The following is a 25,919-nucleotide window of genomic DNA, read 5'->3' on the forward strand; positions in this document are numbered from 1 at the left end:
ATGTTCTTTAATAGTAATTGGAATTATGAGCATAAATCGTCAAGGGACTAGGATCCACAGTCTCTCTGGCAAGGCACCTCCTTTGCTTTGCCAGGCTCACTGTTTCTGCCTCCGGCAGTGGGGACCTGGAATAAATCAGTCCCACTCTGGGGAGATTTTATTCCGAACTCAGGTTTTTTTCTTCAATATTTGCAAGGTGGGCCTCAGGGTAGGCCCCAGGAGTACTTTTCAGCCAAACAAAAAGAAACAAGTTCCTAACAAAGGACAGGGATACCTCTTTCCTGTCCCTTCTCTGGGGAGTTGCCTTGTTATACTGGCCTCTGGGTGTCAGTCCTTCCCCACACAGTCCCTTAGCATGGTTGCTTCCCCTATAGGGAGGAGAGCAGCTTTCCACCAGGAGAAGCCTTTTCTCCCTGGGGCCACTAGCCTGCTGCTACTTGTCTGCAACATCTCCTCCCCCCACCTCACCAGAAAAGGGATTTTTAAAGATCACAGGGGGCAATCCTTAATTGGACTCAGGTGTTCCTAGTTGACCTGAGGTAATCCCTTTTCAGCTCATGGGGAAAAGGGCTTTCACTGTTCTAAGGCTGATATACCTGCCTTCCGCTCTGCCCTCGCTGCTCCCAGGAGAGGAAGAAGAAATAAAATCCCTGTTGCAGTGGCCAGCGTCCCATCTCTTCTGCTAGGGCCTCATCAAGGCTCCCCCAGTCTCGGGACCGTGAGGTTGCAGGGAGTCTTGCCCTGTTTGTGGTTAGGGTGACCTCTGAATGGGCTGTGCCTTCATGACAGGTCCAGTGTGTTCTATATCCCGTGCTACTTTCAAATTCCCCTTGGAGGTCCTTTGTGTGTGCTGCTCTAAGAACAGGTCTCTGAATCCCTGAGGGAATGAGGGAAGCTAGGTAGTCCCCAGATTCCCAAAGGTAGGATGGTCCCCTGATTTCCCTGGCTCACCCTTCATCTCACTTAGAGTTCATTGTCTGCTCTCTTACAGTTGTCCGGTCTGACTCTGTCACATCTCCTATAGATGACTCATAATTTTATTTTGGAAATATGTCTGTCTTTTGTATTTAATATCTATGACAATCTTAAATCTCCCTACTCAGTGCTCCTTGGGTAAATCTTTGCTGTTTCATGTAAAGGAAGCACTCAGCACAGGAAGGACATCCATACAGATCAATCAAGGATTATCTGTATCCAGTTTCATGCAAGCATCATGCAAAAGATCTTTTTGTTGATCTTGGGAAGAAAACTACAGGATATGTAAAACACTGCGAGGTGCTCAGCTGTATCACCAGAGTGACTGTATATGGAGTAAAACACGAAAGAAAACACCTGGGTGGATATAAATCTGGATCATTTCAGAAAAATCTGAGGCTTAAAGTTTTACCGCACACACTTTCAGTGCATTATCTCTGCTGCTCCAGACAGCTATGTTTTCTTAATAATTTGAAGGGTTTTCCTAGTAAGAAGTCAATATAGTCTGATTCTCAGGGGAGTGACAGAAATTCTCTTAAAAAATAAAAAAGTAAAATATCTTTCTGATACCAGCAGCACCAGAATTTCAGGTGTCCTCTTTAATAGTAGCAAGTTCCAGCCATTTCCAGTTCTACTGAGAAAATCAGAGCCAAGACATAAAGAATAATGAAATACCTTTTGTTATGTAACGATATCCCAAATCTTTCTTTGCTCCGTTCCCACTGTCAACACCAAGCTATGCATTTCCACAGGAAACACAGCTTACAAAACTTTACAAATAGCAGCTCAAATGTGGCTGACATTTTGGACTCACTGCTCAAAAGATCATTCCAATTGGTTTCATGTATAGGGTTATTTTTAAAGCTTTATTTTTCATGTAGAGATGACTATTTGGACCTGAACAGTGACAACAGATACAAGCATTGGAGAAATACTCATTTATAAACTGAAACAGAGCCTTTCAGCCTTTAAAAAACAGCTGCAAGGAGGAACAAATCCTATAGATGACGTAGCTGGGCCAGAACAGTGCCATTGATAAAGTGTTCTTGGGGACACTAGCTATGACAGCACACTTCTGAAGTGAGACCATTGCACTTTGCAAATTTATTCTTATGATTATTAAGATTTAACACTCATGATATCAAAGTAGTGTACAAACTTTAACTAATAAATAAGTCCTTTCCATATGTTAGACTTCTTCAGGGCAGAGATGGGCTTGTTCCACGTTTTGTGAATCACTGAGCACAGTGCTGCTATTTGACAGCTAGATTGAGAGTTTACTCTCAGCCCCATGCGAAGATGGCGTGTAGCTGTGCAAATCCCACAGCAGCTCTGAAAAGGAACAGACACACCCCCTGAAAGTCACAATTCCTCCAGAGCTCCTGTTAAGTGTAGCGGGGAGGAAACATCCTGTGTTGCATCATTACCAGACACCGTATACTCCCCTGCCCTTGCCGGATTCACTACCTGGAATATGGGGGAGATGTGTGAAATGAAGAATGGAGCCATGGCTCTGCTTACTCCCCCCTATACAAACACTTGTACTGGTACACAGTCACTGCTCCTCCCCAGCCCCCTGTGCCCAGACTCATAATCCAGATAAGCCCTGCAAATGCTCCTTTACTCTCTTGGGTGGCAATGTATGGAGGATCACAGTCAAGCCCTAAATACCAGTTGTGAATAATGATAAAGAATATTACTATTCATAGACATACTGGGTAAATTTTTTTTAAAGCACCTAAGTCATTTAGAAGCCTTAGTACTGTTTTCAGAAATGTCTTTAGGCACTTAAGAGCTTAACTCCCATTGACTTTCAACAAGTCTTAAGCATCTAAGTCACTTGAGCACTTTTGAAAAGATTACCCCCCATAAACACAGTGTGTACAGAGGAAACACTTCATGGTCTAAGCACGTAATTCATTCAGTATATGAGCACATAAGCTAATCAGAGTGAGTGCAAGTAAATACTTGGATAGGCATCTTCCAAAAAAAGCCTAATGTATTTAAACATTTTCCTGCAGCATAATTCACCTGCTCAAATGGGTGGAGCGTTCAGGCAGTTAGAAGAATCCTTTTTGGAGTCATGAAATGAGTGCATTTGCTATGAGAATCAATAGGCAATCCCACAATGTAATTTACTACACTACAATCTCTTTTCAGAGATCCACACTTTAGAAAGGTGTGTCCTTCTCCAATATACAGAAAACACTGAGACAACATCTTTAAATAAATTATAACCCACCTACCCTCACCCCAAAAATATTGTCAACAAGGAGACTTTGACTTCACACCAACCCAAGGCACCACATCATGCTTTAACAGAGGCATTTCTTTTTCTCGTGGAAGGAAAATCTAATTTGACAGCTAAATCTTTCCTTTGAAATGTACATTGCTTCAGTCAAAAGCCCCATTATTCAGTGTGCTATTAGACAATAAAATTAGAGATCCTACTGATAAGGATTTAAATCAGTTACCTATCTGTGGAAGAACTCCATATCCACTATTATTGTAGCCATGCCATTCAGGCTCGTAGGAAACTTGCATGTCTAAGCAGAAAGAGAGGGGCAAATTAGAAAAAAAAAATCTTTTCTATAAATAGGGCCCTACCAAATTCATGGCTGTGAAAAACGCATCATGGACAGTGAATTCTAGTCTCCCCCATGAAATCTGGTCTTTTGTGTACTTTTATCCTATACTATACAGATTTCACGGGGGGGGGGGGGGCGGGGAGGGAGGAAGAGGGGACACCAGCATTTCTCAAACTGGGAACCCTGACCCAAAAGGGGATTGTGGGGAGTTTGCGAAGTTATTGTATGGTGGTCATGGTATTGCCACCCTTACTTCTGCACTGTCTTCAGAACTGGGTGGCTGGAGAGCAGCAACTGCTGGCCAGCCACCCAGCTCTGAAGGCAGCGCCCTGCCAGCAGCAGCGTGGAAGTAAGGATGGCAATTCATACCATGCCACCCTTAGTTCTGCGCTGCTGCCTTCAGAGCTGGGTGGCCAAAGAGTGGTGGCTGCTGACCGAGGGCCCAGCTCTGAAGGCAGCCGCGCAGAAGTAAGGGTGGCGATACCATACCATGCCATCCGTACTTCTGTGCTGCTGGTGTTCAGAGCTGGGCTCCCAGCCAGCAGCTGCTGCTCTCTGGCCAACCAGCTCTGAAGACAGTGCTGCCACCCGCAGCGGCACAGAAGTAAGGGTGGCAATACTGAGGGTCCCACCCCCACAATAACCTTGCAACCCACCCACCCCCACAATTCCCTTTTGGGTCAGGACCCCTACAGTTACAACACTGTGAACTTTCAGATTTAAATAGCTGAAATCATGACTTTTTTATTTTTAAAATCCTTTGACCATGAAATTGACTGTGAATTTGATAGGGCCCTATCTATAAACACACGCTACTTCATTCCAAGTGAAACGCTGAATTCAGGTCTCCTGGATCAGATTTTGATTTAGAAAACCACTTAAAGCCAAACAAACTTGTCACCTCAAAAGCTCAATCAGCTCAGGCCTAACTGTACAAACATTCCATTACACTTCTCCACCCTGTGATTTCAGCTTCCCCTACCACATCAGCAAATTATGGCTCACAGCTGTAAAGTTTCTAGATGCATGATGCCTAAATAAACTATTTCCCAGTAATGGGACTGTACATTATTTTCCATGAACTTTATCATGGAACATATTGCTAATACCATTGGTCTGAATCCTGAAGTTCCCTTTTTCCTAAAATCAATGTAGTTTTGTCTGGAGTAGTAAGGATGAAAGGGCCCAACCCAGCTTCCACTTGAAAACAATGAGAGTTTGGCCATCTGGACTTCAGGACAAACTAACAACAGGTTATTAAACCATACCAGCAGCAAAAAGAAATAGAGGACACCTGTCAGGTATTGTAAATTTATGGTGCTTTGTATTTTAATCCCAGTGTAGGGGGCACTTTTTACTAGACATGATATTTACAGATCTGGTGTTACTATTAATCATTCACATTTAACTGATTTGAAATTAGGAAGTCTATTGAGTGTTTTTGTTAAGGCTAATAGTATTACTTTTCATTGAAAATAAAAATTAATATGACAACATTAAACATTTTTCCCCAATAAAAAGTATTTGGTAAACATCTCCTTTTCTGTCCATTTTTTGCATATTCCCTAAAGGTCAAGGAAGACAGATTCTCTTAGGCTTAGATCTCATGAACAGAATATCCCTTAACCGGGTCACAGGACGGACCTTCAGATGATGATGACATCATGATGTACTTTTCATAACTCCACAATTTTCAAAGTGGAGACGGAAGATGCAAACTAGAGGAAGGATAGTCCAGTGATTAGGGTGCTAGCCTGGAATTTAGGAGATCAGAGTTCGGTTCTCTTCACCACAGACTTCCTGTGTAAACCTGGGGCAAATCACTTAGTCTCTGTGCCTCAGTTCCCCTTCAGTACAATGAGGATAATAGCACTGTCCTATCTCACAGGGTGTTGTAAAAATAACTTCACTGAAGATTGTGAGGTGCTCAGATACTACTGTATTGGAGGCCAGGCTAAAACAGATGGAAATTAAGGAAATACAAACAAAAACATGAGCCCTGTGTAGTTAATTCTGCCCAATAGATTCAGAATATTCAACATTTGGGAAATAAGTTTGAAAAGTCTCATTTGAAGAACAGTTCTTAATGGCAACAGTGAATTCTATAAGCATAAGAGGAAGCCAGGAAGTGGGGATGAAAATTAAAAAGTTGACTCTGAATGAAGAATTAAGTTAAAATCCAAAGGCTTTGCTCAGATTGGCCCAGAAACCCAAGTCTCTGCCTCAGGATGATGAGAGCTATTCTAACATTTGTCCTTGCTCAGGGCTGGGTGCAGAAGATCCCACACTAACATGGTGGGGGAGGGTAAGGGAAGTGAGATAAGGTCTTTCAGAATTAGCCATATACATAGCTGTAGAAACTCCAGCACATTTACTTCCTATCGGCACAGCAGACAGATAATCCTGTCTGATCTACCTGCCTAGCTTCCAAAGCACATGCACAAAACCGGTTTCTACAGACTGCTTCTAAAATAAGCTCCTAGGTTCTGTGCAGTTCTCTCTGGAATTTCATCAGTATTTTTAGACTTGGTTGCATCACACTTTCCTTCTAATCTAAATCCCTTTAATATTCCCCTTGAATGTGGGTCAATCACAGCTTTTTGAGCTACTTACAATGTTCTATTTTCTTTGTGAATTCAAACAAAAATTGCGCTTCTCCTCTCTAGAAAGATGAACGGAGCCTTTCAAGTCAAGTCTACTCCAGAAGAATCTACTGTACCATTTTCTCCTATTAAACAAAAAGTATATTTAGACAGCAGGGCTTCCCAGCCAAAATAGCTGGATGTACTGGGAATGGCATAAGAAAAATGGTGTTCCATGATTCACTAACAAGCAAAACGAAATGTGAATCCCCCAGTCACCATCAGACATTGCTTAGGGCACAAACAAGGCTCCACCATGACTATCTATCCTAGGCTGCTCTATGCATGTCCTCGGTGTGGGTAAGTCCCACAAGTTTTCCTTCTCTTTATTTCAGTCAGCCCCTTTTATGTGTTTCTCCAGCTGCCCAATGGCACGACTGCCATGGTAGATGCTCTGGCTTCATTATTAACCGGTGTCCCAGATATTTCTATCCTTTTTTCTGGATAACTACCAATAAAGTTACACTCTCATTAATCTCAGCATTTGTTATAAATAAATTTAATTTAATATCTAGTATTTTTCTAAGGAATTTGCTTTCAAATTCATTTAAACTGTCTGTACCTTTGGTGAATTTCCACCTTTCCCATTCATATGTTAAGATGGAAAAAGCAACTGAGTTGAAGATTCATAGTTTGGACAAATAACCATGTAAACTAACCATTTCAGCAATAAAAAAAATTTGATTGAATATGTGAATTTACAAAACCTTTAAAAGGGAAACCATAACAAACAGATTTAACCACTGCTCCGTGTTTTAAAATGAACATATTAAGGATTAGTTCATAAATTTGTTCATTCTTGTAATTTAGCTGAATTACAAACTTTCAAAGCTAGGTTACTTCAAAAACATCCCACATGCTTTGATACTCGGCTTTCAATTCTCCCTCCTACAGATTTCCTTACGCTTTTACTCTTATGAGCTCTACCAAAGGAGTCTGAGCTAAAGGGGGGAACGGACCAAAGTCTCCAGCTGAAACTGAAAGAAGCAAGTGGGCCTTTTGCGTGCGGCAAAGATGAAGTGAGAACAATTAATAGCATTTTCTGCAAAATTCCACTGAGCAGTGTCGTAATTTGTACTCACTGAAATAGCATAAACTAAAACGTAATGGGACAAACTTTTTTCTCAGTCCTACTGGACTAAATCCAGAGTAATTCAGCTGACCTCAGTAGAATTAGTTTGGATTTATACTGGTAAAACAGAGCAGACTCTGGGCAAAATCCTACTTTTAGATGCTTGCTGCAGGTTGGTGACCTCATCCTGAGAGATCCAGGCAAATTTCTGCTCTCTGATCCACTCAGCAGATTGGTTATATTGTTGTGGCTTCCATGCTGTGGACTGGTTAAATCCTGGTTTCCTACTTCCCCTCAAATAATCCACAGTGAGAATCCAGGCACAGAATTTTGCCCTAGGTTTCTTAGAATTATTGATTTATAAATATCCCAGAGGGAAAAGAGAGACAGTCTGTGCTAAACTGTGTATCTCCTTGGGGCACACATTGCATACACATTAGAAGAAACAGCTATTTTAAAGCATTCATACAATCAGCTGCTCACTAAGATAAAAGTGCACATTCACTATACCTCAGGAAATGCCTCATCATCTGCTAGTAGTTACAGAGCAAGTTCCACGAGAAACACAGTGCAATACAGACTTCTGAACCACAATATTTAGTGCAGCATTCATGTAAAAAGCCAAAGGGGCAGTGGGCCCTGTGAAGACCAACTGGTATGTGTGTAATTTAGCTGTTATGTGTGGTATCTCACTTTTGTTACTATTACAGAATAAGAGAAGAAAACTCAGCCTGGTACCAGTATTCTTCATCATAGAGAACTGCATGGAGAAAATTGGATGCCTAGATCCTTATTCTTACCAAACATTTACACTCGCCTACATTCACCCCCACAACCAAAGTGAAATTTACCCTGATGAGTTCTGGGTGCAATGTGTTCCCCATCCAAACACAGAAAGAACATGCTGTAACCTATTTATCGCTCTCTCTTTTTTAAAAACAGAAGATTAATTATATTATTTTCAGCTACCTTATCGAAATGTCATTACATTAGTGGCCATCATTCATGTTAGCTGCATTGATTTGGTATTATTTCAAAATTCTAATGCTTCTCTTACTCCCCTGACACTTGAGAATTCTGAATTAAATCAGTTTGGTTAGACTGTGAAATGATTGTGCAACACTACAGCTCTGTGTGGTTTCCTCTCTTTAATTTTGCTCTGATGTTGACCTTCACCCTTAATTCAAGGCATAAAATCATCATCAAGAAGAAAATTTCCCCCCTCCAGTTTACAGCTAAGTGCATTACGGGGGAGTTTATGACTTTCTCTGAAGCATCTGTCACTGGCCACAGTTAGAACACTGGTCTTGTTGTGACACGTAGCAATTCTTGTGCTCAGCATTCCCAAAATCTTTTAAAACAATTTAAAGAATTTTTCCTTTTTTTCCCAGCAACTTGATATGTTTACTCATAGCTTGGCTAGATTCTCAGCTGGCTTCAGTGGAGCTACACTGATTTACACCAGCTGAGAGCCTAGTAGACCTTTTATGTAAGTTTAATCCCAGGAGATGGGAGAACACATTTTTCCAATTTGGATAAATATTATCAATCATGTAATTTGAGAGTACTGCTTGAAACATAAAGTTAATTAATTTTGCATTAAAAACTGCAAGTCCTACATTTCTAACATGCAGACCATTGATTTCAAGCCTTTTACAGGAATAGCTAACTATTTTGTATGCAGTGCTAAACCACTCCTCTTGTAAATGACATAGTGGCAACAGCTAATGAATTAGCACCATTCATTCCCTCTTCCCATACTGCTTAGCATTTCAAACTATCATGAAATAATGCTGTCATCGAATATCAGCATTAATATTTGTGGACCAGAAAAGTCACACGTGCATGATTAAAACCAACCTGTAACGTAGAATGACTTCTTCCAATGGAGAAAGTTAAACCCATCGTTAGCATATGTGACTTTATGAATTCCTGAGTTTTAACTTGAAATATAAGACCCATGCAATCCCTCAACGTTATCTAGTATATTGGTTTGCTTTTCTCAATATTATGCAAATACACACCGCAACATCAACACAACAATCAACAGAAATCTAAACAAATGTTTTATGTGTGAAGGATTATGCACAAGCATAAAAATCCATCAATACAGTACCCAGCCATGTGCCCCAACTCCAAACTCTTCAAGAGGACTTTAACTAACAGGAACAGGAAAGCAAAACTTTTGCTATGATATAAATAATTATTTATTATTTGCATTAAAGTGTTGCCTCAGGACACAGCTGAGATCAAACTCCCATTGTGCAAGGCACTGTACACACACATAGTAAATCTCTGCCCCCCCAAAATTATAATCTAAATAGAAAAGCAATACAAAAAGCAGAAAGGGAAACAAACAATACTTGGTGGAATGACCTGCCCCAGTTCACATGGTAGGTCAGCAACAGGACAGGAATAGAATCCAGGGTCATGAGTCCCAGCCCAGCATCCTGTCCACTAGACCATATTGCCTCTGCCTAACATAGATGACAACAGACACGGATAATAGAGATGGCAATGACATGAGATAGATTAGAAACACTTTGTGGCAAGACTTTTTGTTGTATGTATGACTAGTACAATGGAACCACAATTCCTTATTGGGGCCTCTAGGTGATAATGTAATACAAATATTAAATGATAATAATTTCACAAAATGTATATGATAAAAGTAAAATGTAAAGGCATCTAACACAAAAATCAGTGTAATTATGTGATAGAAAATGATCTCATGAAATTATATAAACCACACCGTTGATATGGAGTTCAAAGAAATTCTGTTGCCTGCTGCCCAAGAGAAAGTCCAGCTACAGTCATTAGGAGTAAGGAAAAAGGGATCTGATTGGGACTGGTGTTGATTTTTATCCTCCAGAACAGTGGATATTGTCCATCACTAGCATGGAATTTGCTCTTGAAATCTCACTATTATTCTATGTAAACCAGCCAAGCAAGTGGAATGATAACAAATATTGCTGTATCGAACTCCAGATGCCCTATAAGGATTTCTAGTAAAAACTGGCACTAAGCTTCAGTTTATATTTGTGGTTGCGGGGGTAAAGATCTTCCCACTTTCTGCATCTATGGTAGATTGTTAAGGTATCTGATAGAATTTCATCGGGGATAGTTCAATGTCCTATGAGACAAGAGTCAATATACAAAAATACAAAAAGCCACTCCATATGCTTTTGCACTAAGTAACAGACAAAAATCAGTGTTATCCACTGGATAGCAGAAGGGATCCCATAAAGACCACAGGTATTTACAGGAATTTGTGTGTTCAAGATTCATAGCTTTTAAGGCCAGAAGGGGCCATGGTACACTTTTAGTCTAACCTCCCACATAACACAGGCCATAGCATTTCAACAAGCAACTATTAGCATCACCTTTGTTGGAAAGATTCTTCATGGTGTCTAAAACCAGCTTCACCATTTGATCTAGTAACTAATCTATCTGACTTGGCTGTTCCAAAGTACCCATCAGTATAGTATCTCTAGGTACTGTATACAACATTAATTAATAATGGCTCCACTTTGAGTTCTGGAAGGACTCCATTCCCCACCCTCCTATGTCTTTGCTGTTGCCCTGAATGAGGTCATTTTAGGTGGTTGTCTACTTTCAAGCCAAACGTGGCTGGCCTACTTTTCTCCCTCCATCATTGCTGAGAAAAAGCTTGTGCACAGCAATTAAGTCTTGCATTGTGCTGCAGATGCAGCAGGATCATTCGCCACTTAAAAGCATAGATTTGTATCTCGGCCTCAGAAAGTATGTAATTAACCCTCACATTAGCTGCCAGGACATGTACGTGTCCCAGCAGCAATACTCCATAGACATTCATTGAAATGACTAGAACACCTGAATATATCTAGTCAATCTCACCATGCAGAAGAAGGAAGAGGGTGGCAGAAAGAAACCTGCATTCAAGCAACGACGAAGTTAAGAAAGACAATATCAGCCCTTTGATTTGTGAAAGGACTGCTTTTCAAACTCACACTGTGTCCTACAAATCCAGGAGTAGCCAACATGAGGCTATGGGCCAAATGCAGTCCACAGAGTTCTGTAGTTCAGCCCAAGGCCCTTTCATATTTAATGGAGAGGTGCAGCTCACTGAACAACAGCTACCAGCATGCAATGATCCACTTTGCCCCATGTTGGGTCCTGAAAGCTCTAGAAGTCAAACTTCTGTATTAAAGACAAGGACAGCTACAATGTGCTCCATTTAATGCAAATTAAATGGAGCCTTTGAGTTCTTGCCCGGTTATCAGTATAATCTTCAATTGGGCAAAATTTAGCTGCCACACCCACATTCCTTCACAAGCTCGAGCTAAAATTTCCTCCATGGTCCCCTTTCATACACAACAATGGGCCAGACCCTCAGCTAATGTAAATTGGTATAGATCTATTGAGCTTGACTGAGCCACATCAATTTACATCTGTCGAAGATGTGTTCCAATATATGAGCATACTGCAGGCCAATTTTTCAAAATCAGCTGCCTAAATTGCACCTACAAATCCCACATTTGGTCATGCACAATTCAGGCCTCCACTTTTGAAATAGTGGCCTCTAACATCTCTGCTTTCACTCTGAAGTTTGAGACAGCCCCATAGAAATAATAAAAACAAAGAGTCACATTTATCTAAGAAAAGAAAAGAAATCAGGTAGTTGTGTGTTTGAAAACTGACCTCTGGAAAAATGGTAGGAACAGAGAGAGATAAGTATGAGCTTAGAACATAATTTATCATTGCTCTGCAAAACTTACAGGAACACAGCATCTTCCCAAATAAGGCATGAGAAAGTCGAAAGCGGTTTAAAGTTTGTGGCTAACAGCTGTAAAATCACATATAAAACCTTTCTGCGTAAGCTTTTCTATTTTATGTGAAGTTTTGCATCTAATACTTTTCCTTTGTCAATGTTATAGTGTGAGCCATCTGAGAGATTTAAAAGCTAAGGGTTTTCAGTAGTGGGTGAAACCACAAAAAGTTTAACTGACAGCAGGTTTTGGCTCCTTCTTTACTTTTAAGCATATATTTCTCAGCTGTTGAGTCTCTAAGTAGTGGCTAGAAAAGCTTGTAAACTTCAGCACAGGGCTCCCACATTTCCAAATATATACTGCTGAAACAGATCTGATTTTATTTTTTGTTTGTTTCTTTGGTAAATATGTTATTCCCTTTAGTTAGTTCAATAGAACATGTAAATTATAATACTTTACATTTACTGCATATGGTACCTTTTATCTAAACATTGCATAGTGCTTTTACCAACTAATATTAATGAAGCCACACAACACCCCTGTGAGGTAGTCAATTAGAATTATCACCATTTTATAGTTGACTAATCTAAGGCAAAGAATATTTAAATAACTTGCCCAATGTTATATAGCAAGACAGCAGCAGAACTGAGAATGGAAGTCAGGAGATAGGACTCCCACCCCACTCCTGTTCTAATTACTGGTCAACATCTCCCGGTAGTCAAATATACAGCTTTTCAGTATCTAAAATATAGACAAAATGGTAACATGTGTCTTGCGGTAGCAGTCAAATTTCCTTCTGTACCATCAAACATCTGTAAACTATCTGCAGTGTGATAGATTTTATATTTGAACAATTTTAGGGAATAGGGGAGTGATTGCTTATAAAATATATATTCTTATATACATTGGAAATAACACAATCCCAAACTGCATACTAAAGCTGAAATACAATCCTAAAGCTATGCTTCCATTCATAATCTGTTCCATTTGAACACAACGTCTGGAATGAATTTTATCCTTGTGTTGGACTAGAGAACCACAGTTTATTAAAGCATGGTACTTTTCAGTTTCAAAACTGTATCCCTAATATTTTTGTCTGTCAAATCCAATGAGATTAGCAGACCTCTCAACTGGGACTGCCCATGAACAGAAAAATAGACAAGAACCTGACTGCCTGTAGACACAAAGGAATAAAACCCAAGTATGCATCCCATTATCAAAGAAAAAATCCAGTACACATACTTCCAAGCCAGTGCAGTTTAAACTGTGAAATTAAGCAGCATAATCTATTGATCAGAGCATGGAAGTGGGAGTCAGGATTCAACTGTATTCCTGGCTTTGCCACAGACTCATTGTGAGACTGTAGGCAAGTCACTTAATCCTCTGTTTCCCCATACGTAATATCAGTAAAACACAACCTGCCTATGTTATATAAAGGGTTAATGCATTTTACATTCCATGGCTGAGAGGTAATATAAATGCATGATATTATTAAAACATTATGGCTTAGATTTTCAGAGCCATGTAGCTTGCTACCTAGCTGGCATTAAAATTAATGGGAACTGGGCATCCAATCCCTTATGTGGCTTTGAAAATCTCAGCCCATAGATTTAATATTTATTTTTCAGTCTTGCCATTTTTCTATCACGAATCTTAAAATGCTCCATTGTTGATGCTGACGAGGCCAAGCAAACAGTGCCCACATACATCAGAGCTGACAGCATTTCCAACACACAACAATCTGCAGAGCAAGATGACAGGAGGGTGTGAGGTGACGACACTAAAGCTTCTAAGGGCTTGACTACACAACCCGCCGGATCGGTGGGCAGCAATCGATCCGGCAGGGGTCAATTTATCACGTCTAGTCTAGTATAGATGTGATAAATCAACTGCTGAGTGCTCTCCCGTCAACTCCAATACTCCACCAGAACGAGAAACGCAAGCGGAGTTGAAGGGGGAGTATCAGCTGTCGACTTACCGCAGTGAAGACACTATGGTAAATAGATCCAAGTATGTCGACTTGAGCTACGTTATTCACGTATCTGAAGTTGCGTATCTTAGATCGACCCTGCGTGGTAGTGTAGACAAGCCCTAAGAGAGGCGTTAAAAAAAAGTTAGCTTTTTGACTAGTACATGAGGGATTTCAATTTGTGTGAGAACACAAATATTATTAGGACTACAGCTTATCATCATGGTCCTTCAGTTATAGGGTGATATCTAGAATAATGAACTCAGGCTTAACATTCAGTTGTTGATTCCTTTTTTATATATCCATTTCTCACTTCTCTAATTCTTAAAATCTTCCAAAGAACTCAGTTTGTTTTTTGCTCAAACACAACAACATGACTGGAATACCCCCTAGAGTAAGGCTTCTAGGCATTCTATTTCAATAGTACTTTGGTAGATAGAAATGTAGGGCCAGATCCTCAGCCAGCATAAATCACTATAACTCCACTGCAGTTACACCGAATGAGGATCATCCTTATAGTATGTTTTTTGTTTTTTTGTCTTTTGTAAAATAATCAATACAAAAACCCCACACAAGTAAAAAAGCTTGCCACCTGATAAGTACAGATATATATTCTGCTATGAGTAAAACCACCAAAAACACTTCCATTGCTTAACAGGAGCCCTTTATTCATTCATTATGCTTCATCTAGTAATGTACCCAGTGAATTAGTTTAGATTCCATCACGTCTTCAACAGAGTGAGCAAACTTCAGAATTTCCTGTTGGAAATTCCAAGATTTTAACATTTGGTTTTGTCCCAGATTGTGATATATCGCTGAAATTTTGAAATTTGTCACTAAAAATGGAAATTCAGAAAAATTTTGATTTGGAAAAGTCAAAATGTGTAGTTTCAACATTTGAATTCAGCACTGAGGACTTCTATACTCTGTGGCTGACATAAGAAATATTTTTACATTTATAATTAAATATCATCATAACAAAAATAACCACCTAGAAAGACCTTCACCTCATTCCATTTAATAATGGCTACAGCCAAAAGAACTACATTGCTTGTTCTAGAGATTATTCCAAAAGACACCTGAGATAGGATCTGTGAAGCATTCACTTAGGAAGGTTTAATTACTCAATAAAAACACCTTCTTTTCTTTTCTTTTCTTTTCTTTCTAGGTTCTTCTTTCATCCCTATTATTCTTATTCATTTCTCCCCAACTCTATATGGCTCCTTCCTACAAGGCCCATTTGTCCCTGTGCCCATTCTATAAATGAAGAGAACTGAATGCGATTTCCTGCCCACTAGTCAACACTGTCATTGCATTGACCAGAGAAAGCTGAAGACATTGGTCTACCCATTGGTAGGGCCCTACCAAATTAACAGCCATGAAAAATGTGTCACGGACCATGAAATCTGATCTCCCCCTGCGAAATCTGGTCTTTTGTGTGCTTTTACCCTATACTGTACAGATTTCACGGGTGAAGACCAGCATTTCTAAAACTGGGGGTCCTGACCGAAAAGGGAGTTGCAGAGGGGTCATGAGGTTATTTTAGGGGCGTCACAATATTGCCACCCTTACATCTGTGCTGCCTGCAGAGCTGGGCAGCCAGAGAGCAGCGATTGCTGGCTGGGTGCCCAGCTCCGCAGGCAGCGCTGCTGCAGCAGTGGCCACAATACCAGGCTGTCCTTACTTCTGCGCTGCTGTCTTCAGAGCTGGGCAGCCAGAGAGTGGCAGCTGCTGACTGAGGGCCCAGCTCTGCAGGCAGCAGCACAGAAGGGTGGCAATGCCATACCAGGCCATCCTTACCTCTGTGCTGCTGCTGGCTGCAGCTCCGCCTTGAGATCAGGACTCTTAGCCAGCAGCTGCCACGCTCCGGCCGCTCAGCTCTGAAGGCAGCACTGCCGTCAGCAGCAGTGCAGAATTAAGGGTTGCAGTACTGCAACCTCCCCTACAATAACCTTGCGACCCCCCCTCCCACACACACGCAACTTGGGTCAGGACCCTTACAATTACAACACTGTGAAATTTCAGATTTTAATAGCTGAAATCATGAAATTTACCATTTTAAAAATTCTATGACCGTGAAATTGACCAAAATGGAATTTGGTAGGGCTCTACCCATTGGATTTCTTTATCCATTTATCTCACTTTCTATCTAGAGAGAGATCTATTTATTCACCTATTAAGAAACGGAGATGAATATCTTCAGACCTTACCCCAACTTTCTTTACAACTGAGACATACTCTGCTAGCATATGTATGTAGAAGATAAGACAAATTAACAGTCTAAATAGGTATATCTGTTACTATTTAGGGAAGCATTCGTCTGCTTTTGCCAGAAACAGAAACCTGAAAAGTTTTCCATAATAGCACAGGTTACAAGTTAACTCTATCCATAAAGAAGTTCATCCCATTTACAGTCAGCCAAACATTTATGGCCATTAGTACAAGCACTGAGGTGAAACTATACAAACATGGTCCACGATAACCTGAAAACATATAACTTTGTTGAACTGAAATTTTAATAAGATTTTATTTTAAAAACTATGTTATGGTTCCCTAGCTAAACCTGAATTCGTCTTCTTGGCCTTTAAAAAGATATCTTATCTAAGTGAGAAAATGACTCCAAATTCTGAACAATTACTACAGTAGTTAGTACAGTTCTACACCTTCAAGAATACTGAACACTGACTGCTTTAAAGGTGCATTAATTGGGAACTCACCAAAACCTAAAAAGCATCGTAATGCCAGATGGCAAGGGGCTCCATGATATCTGGTAGACAGTTTTAGTTGGCCCCAATTCAGTGTACCCCAATTAATTAATGTCATACACTGTACCTGATGTGTGTCATGTAAGGTATCATTCGAAAACTAATAACACACTGATCATTAATATTCTTGTGTTGTGTATGGATGGTAAATGCCCAGGGGATCATACAAATGTGAAGGAAATATAGGACTAAAATGTGTTTTCCAGACAAGTCTGGGAAGTGGTTAAACAGGTTTCTCCCAGACAAAGGAGAAGTTGACACTTCTAGCCAGGTGTCATCAGAGTCGATTGGCAATCACATGTCAACTGACCATTCATTTGCATCAGAGGGGGGGCAGGAACAGATCAATTTGCAGTAGAGAAAACACCAGGGAGGAGGACAGAAACAAGCATAGAAGTTCCTGCACCACCAGATTCCATGTCTACATCCTCACAGTTTGAATGAACTTTATTTTGGGGGGGGGGGGGTAACATTTAGAAGAATCCATTTCAAGGATTCACTGGACTATGAAAGAGAGGCTTAAAGAACCCAGAGTTATCTTTTCACCTAAGACGACAAAGAAACTGAGCACTTTGTCTTTGGGGATAGATCCTGACTGGAGGGGTGGTCAGCCATCTTGCTGGAAGAAGTATGCAGTAAGAAGCTTACCCAATACCTAGAGGATAGCTTGTTGAAGTCTTAGCATTAGAAAATGTTTTCCACTTTTGTTCATAACCATTTCAATCTTTATCCCTTATACTTGATCTCAATTAAAACCCCTCTTTATAAATAAATAAACTTATTTTACTTGTAATCTAAACCCATTCAATGGGATGTTTGAATTGAAGTGATTGTCAACTCCAGTTACAGTGATTAGCTATGCATTTTGTCTCTCTAGAGGAGCAAATGAACATTATTATTCCTCTGAATAGTCCAGGAAAGGACTGGACAATGCAGAGCCCTTGGTTTTGGGAAAATTCAGGACAGAAGAGTGTTGGGGTCATCTTGCTAGGTGTAATCAAAAGCTGGTGGAAAGCAGAGAGTGACTGTGTTGCTGCAGGAGGCAAACTGCTGATGTCAGAGTACCGGATCAGGGTTGCACTGCACACAGACACAGAGTGCATGCTTGTTGCTGCCTGTGAGCATCTCAGGCCGGAAACTGAAGCAACAGAGCATTTATATTACTTGGGGTTAAAGGGCAAATGTGACACAAACCCTCACTGGTCTATCCCAGAAGGTGATGTTCACCATGATTTTTTTTTTAAAAGGATTGTTTGGCAGTTGCTCCACTAAAAGTGCTTCTTAATCCCTTGCTCTCGTCATTGTTTGTTTCCTGATCTTCTCTCTTCATCACTCTTCCATGGGCTATTGTGAAAGAAATGTTGCTCAAGCCCTCCACTTCACTTCACATTATTTTCTAAGCCATTTTTCTCACAGACAGATGGAAGTAATTGTTTCAAGTTTCATTCTGGGTCTAAATTTTACACAAAACTTTAAACTGTTAGAAAGTAAAATAGTTCAATGTTTGCTGATCTGCGAACAGGTTGTTCTGCAAAAAAAAAAGTATCATTTTTACTAATGTGTTTTTTGTGGGGTTTTTTTTTTTAATAACTCAAGATGAAATATTTCTAAAGATACGCACATGCACACAACACACACAGAGTAAAATTTTGCAAAGCACCTGAGAAACCCAAGCCTCATTGTCAAAAGCGATGTAGGAAATTAAGATCCTAAATCTCATTAAAACCTTATGGATTTAGGCTTCTAAGCACTCAAGTCACTTCTGAAAATGGGACGTTGGCTCCTTAGGTGCTTTGGAAAATGTTATGTATATACAGTATATAGAACCTCAGCTAGCACAGTGATAAGTCATACATAATCAGGCAGAGAGACAAAATAGATACTGACTGGGGTAGAAAGTTTGTGGAGGGATGATAACGTCTTGTTGGATTGAAAAATTGATCTCAGTGGGTCAAATTCAGAGATTAATATAATATAAAGCCACAGAACAGTCCCAGCATAATTCCTGTTTGAACTATAGCATACCTTTTAGAAAAACATCACATCTTGATTTTAAAATAGCCATTGAGGGAGAATCCTCCACAACTCTTGGTCAATTGTTTCAATGATTTATTACCCTCATTCTTAAAAATTGATACCTTATTTCCAGTCTGAATTTCTCTAGCTCCACCTTGCAGCCAGTGAATCCTTTTATATCTTTGTCTGATAGATTGAGGACTCATCAATTATCAGATTTCTGTTCCCCATTTAGGTACTTATGGCATGTGATCAAGTCACCCTTTAACCTTCTCTATATTACACTTAACAGATGGAGCTCTTTGAGTCTATCACTATAAGGCATATTTTCCAATCCTTTAATCATTCTTGTGGCTTTTCTCTAAACCATCTCCAATTTATCAACATTCTTCTAGAGTTATGGAGACCAGAACTGGACACAGTATTCCAGCAGTGGTCACACTGGTGCCACATATAACCTCTCTGCTCCTACTCAAAATTCCAGTTTATGCATCCAAGTACCACATTTGCTCTTTTGGCTACAGTGTCGCACTGGGAGCTCATGTTCAGCTGATTATCCACCATGAGCCTCAAGTCTTTTTCAGTCACTGCTTCCCAGGATTGATTCTCCCATTCTGTAACCATGGCCTACATACTTTGTGCCTAGATGTACACATTTACGCGTGACCATATTAAAATGTATAATGTTGCTTGCAGTTTACCAAGCAATCCAGTAATCCCCCCCAAAACCCCCTTGTTGATAGGTATTAATTAAATTACCCTTCTTCAATTATTTATTAATCAAGTCCTGTATCAGCAGCTCATTAGCACTTCTGCAACCCCACAATCACAGGTGTTACTCAGGATGCATTAAGACTCAGTCGGTCAGGTTTTGAAAGGCTTTAGATGCTTAAAGATGCAGATATTTTTAGGTTTCAGAGTAACAGCCATGTTAGTCTGTATTCGCAAAAAGAAAAGGAGTACTTGTGGCACCTTAGAGACTAACCAATTTATTTGAGCATAAACTTTCGTGAGCTACAGCTCACTTCATCGGATGCATACTGTGGAAAGTGTAGAAGATCTTTTTATACACACAAAGCATGAAGTAATACCTCCCCCCACCCCACTCTCCTGCTGGTAATAGCTTATCTAAAGTGATCACTCTCCTTACAATGTGTATGATAATCAAGGTGGGCCATTTCCAGCACAAATCCAGGGTTTAACAAGAACGTCTGGGGGGGGTGGGGTAGGAAAAAACAAGGGGAAATAGGTTACCTTGCATAATGACTTAGCCACTCCCAGTCTCTATTCAAGCCTAAGTTAACTGTATCCAATTTGCAAATGAATTACAATTCAGCAGTCTCTCGCTGGAGTCTGGATTTGAAGTTTTTCTGTTGTAATATCGTAACTTTCATGTCTGTAATCGCGTGACCAGAGAGATTGAAGTGTTCTCCGACTAATTTATGAATGTTATAATTCTTGACATCTGATTTGTGTCCATTTATTCTTCTACGTAGAGACTGTCCAGTTTGACCAATGTACATGGCAGAGGGGCATTGCTGGCACATGATGGCATATATCACATTGGTGGATGTGCAGGTGAATGAGCCTCTGATAGTGTGGCTGATGTGATTAGGCCCTGTGATGGTGTCTCCTGAATAGATATGTGGGCACAGTTGGCAACGGGCTTTGTTGCAAGGATAGGTTCCTGGGTTAGTGGTTCTGTTGTGTGGTATGTGGTTGTTGGTGAGTATTTGCTTCAAGTTGGGGGGCTGTCTGTAGGCTGTCTCCCAAGATTTGTGAGAGTGTTGGGTCATCCTTCAGGATAGGTTGTAGATCCTTAATAATGCGTTGGAGGGGTTTTAGTTGGGGGCTGAAGGTGATGGCTAGTGGCGTTCTGTTATTTTCTTTGTTAATTCAATGTTAATTCTTTCTTTAATTCAATGGAGTTAGGTATCTATGTGCTTTTGAAAATACTATTAGGTGACTATCTGCATCTTTAGGCACCTAAATACCTTTGAAAATCTAACTCATTGTGCCTATTGGAGGCCACTGTTCCATTGAAGGGATAATGCTGCCTGTAAATCAATCCCTCTAATGCATGTGTTCTGCGGTTCACGCAGCCTGAAGGAATATTTTTTTGCTGTAAATGTGTTGTCATTTTGTTTACCCTTTTTTCAGGCTTCTCTAGAACAGGCTCAAAGGGTCCTGCAACTATGTTCCAAACAGTCAAAAAATTAAACAAACCCCCTATTGAGCAGCTTGGACAGTAGTAGTTCCAAACTATTTTAGGCTGTGTGACCGTACCTTGTTTGATTTGAACCTGCTCTTTGTTGAAGTGGAGGAGACTTTTTTTCCTGAAACAATTTTCTGGCATCGTAGAATCATAGAATATCAGGGTTGGAAGAGACCTCAGGAGGTCATCTAGTCCAACCCCCTGCTCAAAGCAGGACCAATTACATCACTGAAGTTAAAATGAAAACCGCCTGAGCATGGCAAAAATTCTGTCCTGCTGGACTCATTTGTCCTATATTAATTTATAAACATTAGCCAGCCACATTCTGTCCCTAACTTTTCCTGTGCAAATATTGGGTACTAGCCCCAACAAATCCTGACTGAATGACATTAAGATAAAAGCATATTCATTCCTAGCAGTTGCATGCACCTGCCTACTATGGGTCTGATCCAAAGCTCTTTGACGTCAGTGATGGCCCTTGTGTTAACTTCAATGGGCTTTGAATCAGGCTCTACGGTGTCTGTATTGCTTCACTAGCTGGGGCACAGTTCTGCAGACCTTACTTGGACAAACCTCCATTGGAGCAAAGACTGCAGATTCAGAAATTAAGTTGTGTCAAAAACAGACAAGTGCCTGGCACCCAGACTCTGGCCAGCTTTAGCCAGATGCCAGAATTGAAGTTATCCTACTGCTTAATTTCAAGCAGAAATCAAAACTAACTACATAAGGCTGCTGCTCATTAACAACAATTTAGTTTTTCTCTGGGCCGTACCTGTCTATATCATCTTGATCCAATTACAGTACTAAACTATGCCAAACATCAGATCTATACAATTTAGATTTTAAGGCTTTCTGGGAAAACAGAGAGTTTGGCTTAACAGAAAACATTAGCACTGACAATTACACAAAGGCAGATCACAGGACTCCAGGCCAAATTCTTCCCTTTATTTTCTCTGCTATGGACTTCAATGAGGTTGGCTTCAATGGGGTGGCATAGGGTGGAGGAGAAAGCAGAATTCAGCCCTTTGCTTTTCTATAATGCTAAAATTGCATATCACACATTCTTTCCACAACCTCTACTCATTCTTGTTGTCTCTGAAATCAATCTATTTTTGCTAGATCCTTTTGGAGCTAGGGTGACTAGAACTGGACACAGTATTCCAGATGAGGGTGAAGTGACATTATAATAATTTCAATATTATTCTCCATCCCATTCCTTATGTAGCCTAATATTTTGTTTGTTTTCTTGTCTTCTACTGCTCATTTGCCACAAGCAGGGCCGCCCAGAGGGGGATGGCAAGTGGGGCAATTTGCCCCAGGCCCCGCAATGGCCCCCACGAGAATATAGTATTCTATACTATTGCAACTTTTTTTTATGGAAGGGCCAGTGGCATAGCCAGGTGAAGCGAACCGGGGGAGCGATCACAAAAAAGACGCCACCCGGCAGCGCTTTTACTGACGGGGCGGCGCTCCGGGTATTCAGCGGCACATCCTTCACTCGCTCTGGGTCTTTGGCAGCGGGTCCTTCAGTGCCACCAAACACACCCAGAGCGAGTGAAGGACCCGCTGCCGAAATGCCTCCGAAAACCCGGAGCGCTGCTGGGTGAGTAAAAATTAAAAAGGCGCTTAATTAATTAAAGAGCCCCCTAAATTGCTTTGCCCCAGGCCCCCTGAATTCTCTGGGCGGCCCTAGCCACGAGTGTTCTTTGGATTGTGCACAACGACATGCAGCCCTTTCTTCCTGAATTAATACATTAGCAGATTTCATAAATACAAATCAAGCTGATCTTCATATTGACTTGGGGCCCAATCTCAGGGGGCGCTAAGCCAACAACACCCACTTTGTCACCTGGAAGAATCAGGCATTTAGATGGGAACATTATATCTATTCTCTGTGGGGTGTGTTGCCCGTCAATACCCTTGAGCACACCTCCTCATTGCCCTCAGCCCCCACTCTGTTCCTTCAATCATTTACTCAGACCCAAATACTTCAGATACCCCCTTTTGTGGGGGTCTGATTCATTAACTCTTTACAGAGTTCAAACACCTCTTCTTTAGTCCCTCAACTCCAAGCCTTGCTGCCTGAGAGTTCGGGCAGGCTTCTTCTCCCAGGTTCAGGTGCCCCCAGCCCTCCTCCTGAAGGTGGGCTGTAATTCACACACAGGCTCACTCTCCATGGATCAGGAGTCCCCAGACCTCCTTCTGGAGCTGGGCTGTAATTCAGGCCTGCTACAGGCCTCAGCCAGCTTCTTGCCAGCTGGCCCCTTTTCTCATTCAGTCCTTTCACCCCTATGCAGGCAGGCCTCCTCTTAATAGTTTCTCCCCTCTATGAAAAACGAGGCAATACAGGTGCTGCCTTTCTACCCATAGCACATCCCGGGTGGCTAGGAGAGAGGGGCACCTTATCCCATCCTGCACAACAAGTCCGTTCATCCCAAGCCCTTAATGAGTTTGCCCCCAAACACTACTTATTCCCTGGGGCTGCTTCCCCTCTACCAAAATCTGCTTCCTAGGACCTTGTATACATCAGCACTCCCAAACCCTTAAAGGGCCATGCTAAGGCGGAGGGTTTGGCTGACCCCCTACTGCCCTTAGAGGGGACAGACCACTCCACTACAGAATCACTATTCTGAGAAATGTTTTCAGCATCACAATCCACGCAAGGCTGAGGACCACTAACTACGGAGGGGGCCTTCAGGGTTCCAAGAACTGATTTTTTAAATATATCTATTGAAGTGGCAATTCCGTCTCCCCCTTTCACTGCTTGCAGGAAAGACCTTTGCATGGAAACAGGACAGGAATGCAAAGTTCAGTTACAAAATGAAGAGACTTTTCCTATTAATTCTTGGCACCATCATGTTCCTCAGAGGCCTGTATTGCATCTTTTAGCCACCGTTGTGTTGGGTTTTTTTTCACTGATTCGTGATACAGACATTTTGATCAAAACGTAAAATAATGACTCTTTCATTTCAAAAGGAACTATTAAAAAAAAAAACTCAGGACACACAGGGCCAGATGTGGAAATAAACTGCCTGTGTTAAGGACTACCCCACCTAAAGTAAGAATGGCAGAATCAGGCTTAAGTATTATTATTATTATTGAGGTAGTGCCCAGGAAACCCCATCCCAGACCCCATTATACTAGGTACTACACTAAGAGTGAACAAAAAGACAGTCCCTGCTTAGATAGTTTACCCTCAGTCTTTGCAGCAATATGGATTTACAATGGTTCTTTTAACCCAAACAGTTGTTCAAGCCACCACCTGTGTTTCCTGAGGGGGGTGGATGGGACGGGTATCTCAGTATCATTGTTTGTTGCAAACAGAGTGAAAATCCTTTTCAGCAAACCTCCTGGGTGAACTCTTAACTCTTCATCTCGCTGTAGTTTTGAAAAGAAACAATTGGTAACGCCTCCGACCATTGCCACCAGCTGCTTTTGATTTCACAGCTCAGGCTCCATTGTGAGGACTGTTTTGTTTTAACTTGCCATTGCCCTTGCCCACAAAAAGGCAGAGCTAATGTCAGTTTTAATTGTTACGTTTTTCAATGCCTCTGGATTCAGAGCACCCCAACGCTGGAGGCCAGATCCTGCTGGCCTCACTCAAGCAGAGTAGTCCCTTATTCAGTGACTAGTCCCACTGCAGTCAGCTTAGCTGTATTTTATACCCTGCAAGTAGTCACACGGACATCAAATGGGACTATTCACAAAATAAGGTACTACTCAGTGTGAGGGAGGGTGGCAGAATCTGGCCTCTGTCTTGCAGGACACACACACATATATATATATATATTTGATACCCACTTCTGATCAGTTGTCCTTGAGTGCTGTGGGGCTACTCCCAGCTTCCACATCAGAGACATGAAAGGCATGCCCAGTCAGAGAGAGAAATGCTTTATCACTCTGGTCTCCTCTTCCACCTTTGACTCTATATCCTAATTCTCGCGGACATTAGAGATATGAATTCTTTTTTCAGAGCTTTATCTCACAGAATGTCCAACACCACCAATGTGTAAAAGCCTCGACAGAAAAAGCACATCTGCCATTAAGATCTCCCACAAGACACCGTGGAAGTCTAGCCTTGATACAGAGTGGCATTCCTTTAAAATGAAAACATTTCCGTCTCTCGCCTTCCCTTCTGTCTTTTGCTGTGACTAGACCCGATATATCACAAAAAAGCTGATCCGCCCCCACCCCGAGCCCAATAGCTCACACAGCAGATGAACAATATAATCATTTTGCCATTAGTGTGAGACAAGCTCCTCCCTTCTGCTTTACATCCTTGTTCTTTTTTATTATTATTATTCAGGTTCCTACTGTCTCCACAGACACAGGCTGTAAAAAAAAAAAAAAAAAATTCTATTCCTCATTCTGCACCTGTATCCAGGATTTTCATCTACACTTGAAAAGTGCCATGTAGAATTACAGTTCTAATTGCATTAACAATAATAAATAATAATAATAATAATAATTAGAACTATTAATCATTTTTAAAAGCCTGTTTACACCTATGTGTAGTCAGTTAGCTTTTCCATCACCAGGTTTGGGGCTATATTGCCCATACAGCAAAACTTCAGTATGACATCACTGCAGATCTCAGTATGCCGTGAGTAATGGAAGCACCATCAATGCTTGTTTCAAAGGTGGCCATTTGAAAACACAGCCCATGGAGTTATACAACACGGACTGTGCCCACGCTTTCCTTAATCGAGAGATGCAGCCAGCAGGAATAATAAGTCCCAGGGTGTAGTCTTGATTCAAGCAGGTTGGCCTTTGGTCTCTTGGAAAAGTTGTTTAATGGCCCTCTCTTGGGCAAAATTGGACTCTCCTGATCAAATGGTTCCCCCTAACTGGGGGACAGAATATTCCTGGTGACGTTTCTATTACTTGGACTCTGTTTATATAGTCAAGTTGGACAGAGTGTAATAATTT

At 41.0% G+C, this 25,919-nt stretch overlaps 1 protein-coding gene across 11 annotated transcripts in view; it reads right to left on the reverse strand.

The window, feature by feature from the left end:
• The window catches only part of DENND2B (DENN domain containing 2B), a 297,272-nt gene that overhangs the window by 187,023 nt on the left and 84,330 nt on the right, over positions 1-25,919 (reverse strand). The window contains exon 3 of one of the 11 annotated variants that reach the window (XM_084630244.1): positions 3,450-3,521. The exons of the other annotated variants lie outside the window; for them this stretch is intronic. The gene's annotated coding sequence lies outside the window, so the exon portion shown is untranslated. The remainder of the gene's footprint in view (positions 1-3,449; positions 3,522-25,919) is intronic. 11 annotated transcript variants of the gene reach the window in all.

The sequence above is a fragment of the Lepidochelys olivacea genome (genome assembly GCF_965140295.1).
Source record: "Lepidochelys olivacea isolate rLepOli2 genome assembly, chromosome: 6".
Taxonomy (NCBI): domain Eukaryota; kingdom Metazoa; phylum Chordata; order Testudines; family Cheloniidae; genus Lepidochelys; species Lepidochelys olivacea.